Genomic DNA, 10324 nt, shown 5'->3' on the forward strand with positions numbered 1-10324 from the left:
ATATATCCTCCGGCCTGACAACACCCGTGGCAATATATCCTTGGGCCTAACAACATCCATGCCAATATATCCTTGGGCCTAAAAACACCAGTGCCATTATATCCTCCAAACACCGGCTTCTTGGGCATTATCAATTAAAAAGCACATTCACACACACACACACACACACACACACACACACACACACACACACACACACACACACACACACACACACACACACACACACACACACACACACACACACACAGCCACTCACACACATACACACACACACACACACACAATTATATTTGGGTGTTTGAATAAATATAAGTGAATACTGCCACTTGGTGAAGGTTATCTTATTGAAAGCCACATTCACAGGTTCCTCATTGTAATAATATAATATGCCATTTAGCAGACACTTTTATCCAAAGCGACTTACAGTCATGCGTGCATACATTTTTTTTGTGTATGGGTGGTCCCGGGGATCGAACCCACTACCTTGGCGTTACAAGCGCTGTGCTCTACCAGCTGAGCTACAGAGGATACCACCATTGTATCATTAATCATTATAAAGTATACATTGTAACTTGTGTACATTAAAACAGAGCAACAGACGAGTTAATACAGGCATTTGAAACCCCTGAGATTTCACACAATTAAATTACACATTTAAATTAAACACAGACTTGTTCATTAGAAAACTCTTGGGTATGTTGTGGTGTTGTGTCACTACAATTGCTTTACGGGAACCTGGTTCAATTATGTTTGTAGTGTAGCTAGTCACTGAATGGCTCTGAATTCACTAACAGAGTCTGTGTCTGGGGGGTTACTAACACTGGAGTATATAACAGAGTATGGGGGGTTACTAACACTGGAGTATATAACAGAGTCTGGGGGGTTACTAACACTGGAGTATATAACAGAGTCTGGGGGTTACTAACACTGGAGTATATAACAGAGTCTGGGGGGGGTTACTAACAGTGGAGTATATAACAGAGTCTGGGGGGTTACTAACACTGGAGTATATAATAGAGTCTGGGGGGTTACTAACACTGGAGTATATAACAGAGTCTGGGGGTTACTAACACTGGAGTATATAACAGAGTCTGGGGGGTTACTAACACTGGAGTATATTACAGAGTCTGGGGGGTTACTAACACTGGAGTACATAACAGAGTCTGGGGGGTTACTAACACTGGAGTATATAACAGAGTCTAGGGGTTACTAACACTGGAGTATATAACAGAGTCTAGGGGTTACTAACACTGGAGTATATAACAGAGTCTGGGGGGTTACTAACACTGGAGTATATAACAGAGTCTGGGGGGTTAATAACACTGGAGTATATAACATAGTCTGGGGGGTTACTAACACTGGAGTATATAACAGAGTCTGGGGGGTTACTAACACTGGAGTATATAACAGAGTCTGGGGGGTTACTAACACTGGAGTATATAACAGAGTCTGGGGGGTTACTAGCATCAGTGTCTTTACTGAAGGAGACAGTAGAGTAGTGGAGAAAGGCTGGATCTCTGGGAAAGTTGACAGTAGCATAGCTCACAGTGTCTGGAGCCACTGTAGACGGACCAAAGTTGGAGTAGATGTCATCTGGACAAGGATTGGTTATTGTGGTGGCAGTCCTTTGGGAGTTAGCAGATTCTGAGGATTGTAAAGAGGACATGTAATATATTTGTAATCCCTGTGTGTGTATGTGTGTGTTTGTGTGTGTGTGTGTTTGGTTTTACTATGCTTGTGGGGACCAGAAGTCCTCACAAGGATTGTAAAAAAATGAAATTTCAGACAAGAATATTTTCGGCTTAGGGGTTAAGTTTAGGGTTAGGGTTTGAATTAGGGTTGGTGTTACAATCAGGGTTAGGGGTTAGGTTTAGGGTTAGGAGTTAGGGGTTTGGGGTAAGGTTAGGGTTAGGGTTAGGTTAATTTTAGAATTAGGTTAAAGGTTAGGGTTAGGGTTAAAGGTTAGGGGAAATTTGATTTTGAATGGGAATCAATTATTTGGTCCCCACAAGGATAGAAAAACAACATGTGTGTGTCTCACCAGTAGTTATCGTTGTTCTGGTCCTTTGTCTGATGAATATGATGAGAATGAGGACCAACACACACACCACCGTCCCCAGACCTGACCCCATATACACCAGGACACCTGGAGAACACACAGTAACACATTAGTAACACACACACCACCGTCCCCAGACATGTCCTGTCTGTGTGTTTGTGTGTGTGTGTGGGGGGGGGGAGAGACTTTACAGAATACTGTATATATCATAGATACCATCAGACCTGACCACAGACAGGAGGAGAGACTTTACAGAATACTGTATATATCATAGATATCATCAGACCTGACCACAGACAGGAGGAGAGACTTTACAGAATACTGTATATATCATAGATACCATCAAACCTGACCACAGACAGGAGAGACTTTATCAGGGATAAACATTTCAGTAACTTTCCCCAATCTTCCAGGTTTTCCAGAAATGACCAGAATAACTCAACCCTATGCTTTACAGGCTATAGATATCATACTGATGGATCGTTACCAGGGTCATCTGGTGGGTTGGTCGGTAGACTAGTGGATAGGTCAGTTAATAAAGTAAAGTAAGGTAGGTTGGAAGATTGGTAAGTTGTTTGGTCAGTCAGTTGGTTGGTAGGTCTGTCAGGTGACAGACAGACAGACAGACAGACAGACAGACAGACAGACGAAGAGAGAGAGAGAGAGAGAGAGAGAGAGAGAGAGAGAGAGAGAGAGAGAAGAGAGAGAGAGAGAGAGAGAGAGAGAGAGAGAGAGAGAGAGAGAGAGAGAGAGAGAGAGAGAGAGAGAGAGAGAGAGAGAGAGAGAGAGAGAGAGAGAGAGAGAGAGAGAGAGAGAGAGAGAGAGAGAGAGAGAGAGAGAGAGAGAGAGAGAGAGAGAGAGAGAGAGAGAGAGAGAGAGAGAGAGAGAGAGAGAGAGAGAGAGAGAGAGAGAGAGAGAGAGAGAGAGAGAGAGAGAGAGAGAGAGAGAGATGTCCAAAGCATAAACAGTTACAATTGATTTCCTCCAGAATTAATTTAATAATACAGCTTGTTAGTTGTAATGTCTGAAATGAGAGATTCATCATACCTGTTCCTGATGAAAAGTGACCACTGATATCTCCAGATGTCAGAAACGTTGTAGAGAGGTTAGGGAGGATTGTGGAGGTGTTTGGGGATGCTGCAGAGAGGTTAGGGAGGATTGTGGAGATGTTTGGGGATGCTGCAGAGAGGTTTGGGAGGATTGTGGAGACATGGGGTCTGGAGGTGACAGGTGACGGTGTAGGAGTAGGAGGAGCTGTGAGTCAGTAGAAAGTACATATAAACACCAATACTGAAACAACTTTATGTCAGGATATAAGTCAGGAAGTTCATTACTAGATATCAATTTACATGTAGTGTTAACTTACCATCTGTAACTGTGAGATGCACCTCTTGGTATGTGTCCTTTATAAATCTCTCCACTCCACACCAGTAGGTCCCAGAGTCTGACTTCATCAGGTTCTTGATGGTCACATAGAAGGCTCCATCTCTGTTGTCTTCTATACTGTATCTACCTTGAGTTACATTCTTGCTCCCATTAGTTTGAACCAGAATATCTTTACCAGAACATGTCCCCTTGCAAAAGTGTTTGATGTTGTTCCCTGCCAATGTGAATGAGCAGCACACAGTGACTTGTCCTCCCACCACTTCCTTCACATTAGTGACAGCTGACTCCACAACACACAGAGCTGTCAAACAGAAACACACAGTACAGTCACAACTGATGACCTGTGAGATATACATTAACCTGCTCATTCTTACTTTAACCCTGCATAAAACTTACTTTATCCCTGCACAAATCATACTTGAACCGTGCACATCTTCCTTTAACCCTGCATAATCTTACTTTAACCCTGCATAAACCAAGGTAAAAGACCAACATATCAAGCATTCTAAGTTCAGTGCATTATCATAAGGTACATGTGAAAAACAAACTCAGAACTGTAAAACCTTATAGACAAGTACATTTTTTATTCCTTCTGTACTATTTACTCTTCTCTTCAGAATACAGAGCATAGAATTACATATTAGAATGTAATGTAATGTAATGTGTGTGCAAGTTCGAACGTGCGCATGTGTGTGTGTGCCTGCGCATGTCTGTGTGAACGTGATGTGAGTATGCATGCGTGAGTGGACGTGTGTGTGTGTGTATGTGTGTGTGTGTTTGATGGTATCTCACCTAGAGCCTTGTTGCTCTGCCAGAACCTGTAGAATATGAGGAGGATGACAACAACCACCAGCACAGCCAGACTCACACACACAATGATCACCACTGAGGTACCTGGAATACAGGGAGGTATGAGGGGGGACAAATGCCAGAAATGAACTGTTGAACGTCTGATTTATTTGATTATATATATTTTTTACTTAAAGTTGACTTAAACGTGTGAATGTGTGATTTTTTAAAATCATTCAACCAAGTTTCTTTATAACAATTCAACACATGAATGTCTGATTAAGACAGACAGACAGACAAAAAGACAGACATACAGACAGAGAGGATAGATAACAAAGGTCTGAGTAAGACAGTGATCATAGTAACCATAGCAACAGAGGCCATGGTGTCAGCAGTAGCTCTCCACAAAACCTCAAATGTTGCATCACTTCCTGTGGGCCTTTGAGAGACTCGCATCTACATGGCCTCAAATCTTCCCTGGGACAGATGTAAATTAGCTGTTAGCTAAATCTGATTCTACGCATCAGTTCTCACTTCTGAGACTTCTGCCACCACTGAAGTCAGTAGACATGAAACATACCAGCACTCTGACTCTGTCCTGCACCGGGAGAGTCCAATGGAGGAGAATCTAGAGAGAGGGAGAGACACCTCACCCCACTCATCTATCTATCTATCTATCTATCTATCTATCTATCTATCTATCTATCTATCTATCTATCTATCTATCTATCTATCTATCTCTCTCTCTCTCTCTCTCTCTCTCTCTCTCTCTCTCTCTCTCTCTCTCTCTCTCTCTCTCTCTCTCTCTCTCTCTCTCTCTCTCTCTCTCTCTCTCTCTCTCTGTCTCTCTGTCTCTCTGTCTCTCTCTCTCTTCCTCTCCCTCTCTCAATTAAATTCAAAAGGCTTTATTGGCATTGGATACATATGTTTACATTGCCAAAGCATGTCAGAGAGATTGAGGTAGTGATGGTGGTGGTGGGAGGGGATGGCATTACCCTACATATCCTGATGATTTCTCTGTAGTGACCTCAGTGTCTGCAGGTCTATATGTGCTGCAGAGTGAAACTGGTTCAAACCGGCCGAAGGTTAGACTTCCCAACCACAAGAGAACTCAGCTAGCTGTGGTGACAAAATGTTAAAACTGTCAACTTCTCTGTTCTAAAGTTACCATGTTTGTTTCAGCAGAGGGGAACACATTGTTGAGATGATAATATAGTTAAAGTATACATCAATATATTGTATTGCTTTTCTATGACATTTCATTGATCCAAATACAGTCTTTGTAAATGATCAACTCAACAGATGAGTTTCTGAACAGAAGAAACATCCCTCCTCTACAACCCAACTCCCCCTTAATGAATGATGTCATCACATAACAGACAAGCAACTGAGATCTCAGTAAAAGAAATTAAACATCCTCCACATCGCCCCCTACAGAATGTTATCAGTACTGATGAATAAATATATTCTAATCTCGACAACCAGTCGGTTCTTTCTCTCTCTATTGATCCTGGGGACGAGGTTACAGTTATTCTAATAAACTAGATGTTTCAACTCAGTCAATTCAGAAACTGAAGTGAAATTCCATTCATGAACTGAAAAGTCCACATGGAAAATGATGGTCATCAATGATAAATTGAATTGGGATTCATTGTCTGTATTGAAATGGAATTATATTCAATTCAATTGGACCCCAGTTTTGGTAACAAGAACACTGTGTCACAACCAGATGATCAGACGACCTCTTCTCTTCAAACTACAGATCATATAATTACAAATTTGAACTTAATTACATATTAGACTTTAATTAGTGTTACAGAGTCTATTCAGAGTCTGTGACATTGTTGAGGCTCTGGTAGACATCCAATGCTTTGTGGTCCAGCGCCTGATAGGCTGATTGGTAGAGGGAGGGGTACAGACACACACACACGTAAACATATATGTACAAACACGCACACATGCACACACACACACAAACACGAATGCACACACACATAAACACATATGTGCACACACACACACAAGTAAACACATATGTACACACACGCACACATGAACACACACACAAACACATGCATGCACACACAAAAACACACGTACACAGACGCACACACACACACACGAAACCACACACACACACACACGTGTTCTCTCTCTCTCTATCTCGCTCTCTCACCTCTCCACTGCTCCTGCATCAGGCCTGTTAGAGATTGACCCTTTGGATAACACAACATATATTATAACTCTGTGTGTGTGTGTGCAAGTTCGAACGTGTGCATGTGTGTGTGTGTGTGCGCGGTATGCGTGTGTGAGTGGACGTGTGTGTGTGTGTGTGTGTGTGTGTGTGTGTGTGTGTTTGATGGTATCTCACCTAGAGCCTTGTTGCTCTGCCAGAACCTGTAGAATATGAGGAGGATGACAACAACGACCAGCACAGCCAGACTCACACACACAATGATCACCACTGAGGTACCTGGAATACAGGGAGGTATGAGGGGGGACAAATGCCAGAAATGAACCGTTGAACGTGTGAAAGTGTGTACGTGTGAACGTTTGATTTATTTGATTACATATTTTTTTACTTAAAGTTTACTTAAACGTGTGCATGTGTGATTTTTTTAAACCATTCAACCAAGTTTCTTTATAACAATTCAACACATGAATGTTTGATTAAGACAGACAGACAGACAAAATTCAGACATACAGGCAGACAGAGAGGATAGATAATAAAGGTTTGAGTATGAAATAATGTATGCACTCACTAACTGTAATTCGCTCTGGATAAGAGCGTCTGCTAAATGACTAAAATGTAAAATGTAAAATGCTTTAGGGTCGAGTGCTTAAAAGGCTGATTGGTAGAGGGCGGGGTCATGAGCAATGCATTCTGGGTCAGCGTTAGACACGGCTGAGGGGCCACTGCATTGTGGGTGGAAGTTAGATTTTCTTCTTCCTCACCATCTTCCTCATCATCAACCTTTGAGACAGTGAGGAGAATCATGACTGTTACCATTAGGAGAAGACAGAAACACACGCGTGCGCATATGCCATAAATGAACCGTTGAACGTGTGAATGTCCTGACAAGGTAGGAAAACAAAAAAAATCTGAAAAGTCAGGACATCTTTCATTTTTTGAATTTGTTAAAATGCTATTTTAGGTTGAAGGGTTAGGGTTAGGGGTTAAGGTTAGGGTTAGGGTTAGGGTTAGGTGTTTACGGTTAGGGTTAGGGAAAATACAATAAAATGGAAATACATTGTAGTCCAGAATATGCACGAAAACAAATCTTTGTGTGTGTGTCCTGTAAATACTTGTTAGTGTGAATGAAGACCTCTCTCCTCTGTTGACTGCTGTTTTGGTAGTACTGCTGCTGGTGATAGACTGGGCTACTGGATGATGTTGACAGCATGGTGTAGAGTGATGAGGAGGAAGTAAGGGGTTCAGGAGTAACTGCTAGGAGAGATCAGAGAATAGAGGAGAGGAGAGGAGAGGAGAGGAGAGGAGAGAGGAGAGGAGAGGAGAGGAGAGGAGAGGGAGGAGAGGGAGAGAGGAGAGGAGAGGAGAGGAGAGGAGAGGAGAGAGGAGGAGAGGAGAGGAGAGGAGAGGAGAGGAGAGGAGAGGAGAGGAGAGGAGAGGAGAGGGGGGTGTGCACAAGATCCAAATATTTTCTCTCTTTCATAACAAGATATGTATATAAACTATAGTTCTTGCTGTCAGTTTGAACCAGAATATCTGAACCAGTGCAGGTGTCCTCGCAGAAGTATTTTATGTTACTCTTTGCGAATTTATGTGAGCATTTGATTTCCACCTGTCCTCCTAAAAGTCCAGTCACTGCCAAACCCTCTGACTCAGCTGGACACAGAGCTGTCACATGAAAACTCTCCCCTTTTCTCTCTCTCTCTCTCTCTCTCTCTCTCTCTCACACACATTATTGTTCTCTCTCTCTCTCTCTCTCTCTCTCTCTCTCTCTCTCTCTCTCTCTCTCTCTCTCTCTCTCTCTCTCTCTCTCTCTCTCACACACACACACCACACACACACGAACACACACACACACACACACACTCTCTCTCTCATATCCAGGGCCGGTATTACTGTGGAGACCTAGGGGCTCCTTGCCCACCCTACCATACCTCCTTGCCCACCCTACCATACCTCCTTGCCCACCCTACCATACCTCCTTGCCCACCCTACCATACCTCCTTGCCCTCCCTACCATACCTCCTTGCCCACCCTACCATACCTCCTTGCCCACCCTACCATACCTCCTTGCCCTCCCTACCATACCTCCTTGCCCGTCCAAATTAAATATTGAAATATTGATCATTTATTTGACCGAGACGCGCGCCGATAGAAGGACGCATCAATCTCAGATAAAGCATCCGAGTGAGCGAAACAGCGCCCCTCTGTCTCTGTATGTGTAGACCATGTATCTAATACTGTCTGGTCATAAAGAGTATGGCATGTCATACTATTTCTGTCCAGACAGCATCAGATACATGGACTACATATAATAAGAAAGAGGGACGCTGTTTCGCTGACTAGGATGCTTTCTCTGGTGAGAGAGTTTCAGTAGAGAGGAAGAGGCGAAGCGACAGGGCTCACTCGCTCCAGAATCTGTCCAAAATTAGCCGAATGTGTTTCTATGGGCAGAATAAGCAGACCTAAGCTTGTCGCCTGCATTCCCGCCATTGGGACAACAACTCGCATTGTTAGGGTGGAGACATGAGTATCTCCTCATTATATACAGATCTCTGGTTTCAGCCACTTGTGAATTAGGAAGGAACGTTGGAGGATGCACAGTGTAGTGTTCGGATGCTGCCTCCCCTTAAAGTAAATTGATATTTTGCCAAAATTATATAATTACTCCTGTCTAAGTAAAATCATTCAAAATACTTTACCAGAGAGCTTGACTTAGCCACAGAGGACCATTAGCTACTATTTGGGAAGCCAGCAATTTGGGCATCTCCAATAGGCTATCTCTGAGTTCCATGTGCTAATTTCTTTAGCCGCCAATGGATCACGGTGTATCAATGCGTCCATATGGCACAGGCTGGTGCTCTTTCATTAGTTTCATTCCACCAAAATATGCATATAAAAACAATCATAACTTGCTTGCAGATAGGTAGAAATTGTAGGATAAATTGTAAGCTTCCCCAAACTTGAAAGTCATGAGCTGCCTATGGTTTTTATTACAGCACCATTAACAACATGTGTGGACGTCCCGGGAAAAACACGCGCCAGCCTATAGAAATCAAATGGCTGTCCAACTGATTCGTTCTGGAGCCGGACCTGCACGTCACTTCATCAATCTAACACACTAACAGCGCCCCCTATCAGCTCATTGAAGTTACTGCGTTACAGACATTGATTTGTGGAGATTAGAATAGAATAGCAGAGGAGATTTTCAAGAAGTTTTATTAGTTTGGTTTATGACTTTAACTTTGATTCATATTTTGACTCTGCTATAAACAGTGACCTAATTGGTGGACAACTTTTGATTCTGCTATAAACAGTGATCTATACTGAACAAAAATATGAACGCAACATGCAACAATTTCAAATAGTTACAGTTCATATAAGGAAATCAGTGAATTGAAATAAATTCATTAGGCCCTAATCTATGGATTTCACATGCTTATCTATGGACAAGGCTAACAAATATCCTAGACCTCTATTAGACAGGGTTAGGATTAAAACACAGGCTCAACAATATCCTAGACCTCTATTAGACAGGGTTAGGATTAAAACACAGGCTCAACAATATCCTAGACCTCTATTAGACAGGGTTAGGATTAAAACACAGGCTTAACAATATCCTAGACCTCTATTAGACAGGGTTATGATTAAAACACAGGCTCAACAATATCCTAGACCTCTATTAGACAGGGTTAGGATTAAAACACAGGCTCAACAATATCCTAGACCTCTATTAGACAGGGTTAGGATTAAAACACAGGCTCAACAATATCCTAGACCTCTATTAGACAGGGTTAGGATTAAAAACACAGGCTCAACAATATCCTAGACCTCTATTAGACATGGTTAGGATTAAAACACAGGCTCAACAATATCCTAGACCTCTATTAGACAGG

General features: G+C 42.4%; 1 long non-coding RNA gene across 1 annotated transcript; it reads right to left on the minus strand.

The window, feature by feature from the left end:
• Positions 1-2083: 2083 nt before the first annotated feature.
• Positions 2084-3730, minus strand: LOC123481523. Its single transcript, XR_006657169.1, has 3 exons — positions 3429-3730; positions 3110-3316; positions 2084-2149 (listed from the first exon to the last, which is right to left on the minus strand). It is a non-coding gene; the product is annotated as an uncharacterized LOC123481523 (long non-coding RNA).
• Between the last annotated feature and the right edge of the window lie 6594 nt (positions 3731-10324).

This window comes from Coregonus clupeaformis, chromosome 20 (assembly GCF_020615455.1).
Source record: "Coregonus clupeaformis isolate EN_2021a chromosome 20, ASM2061545v1, whole genome shotgun sequence".
NCBI classification, from domain to species: Eukaryota; Metazoa; Chordata; class Actinopteri; order Salmoniformes; family Salmonidae; genus Coregonus; species Coregonus clupeaformis.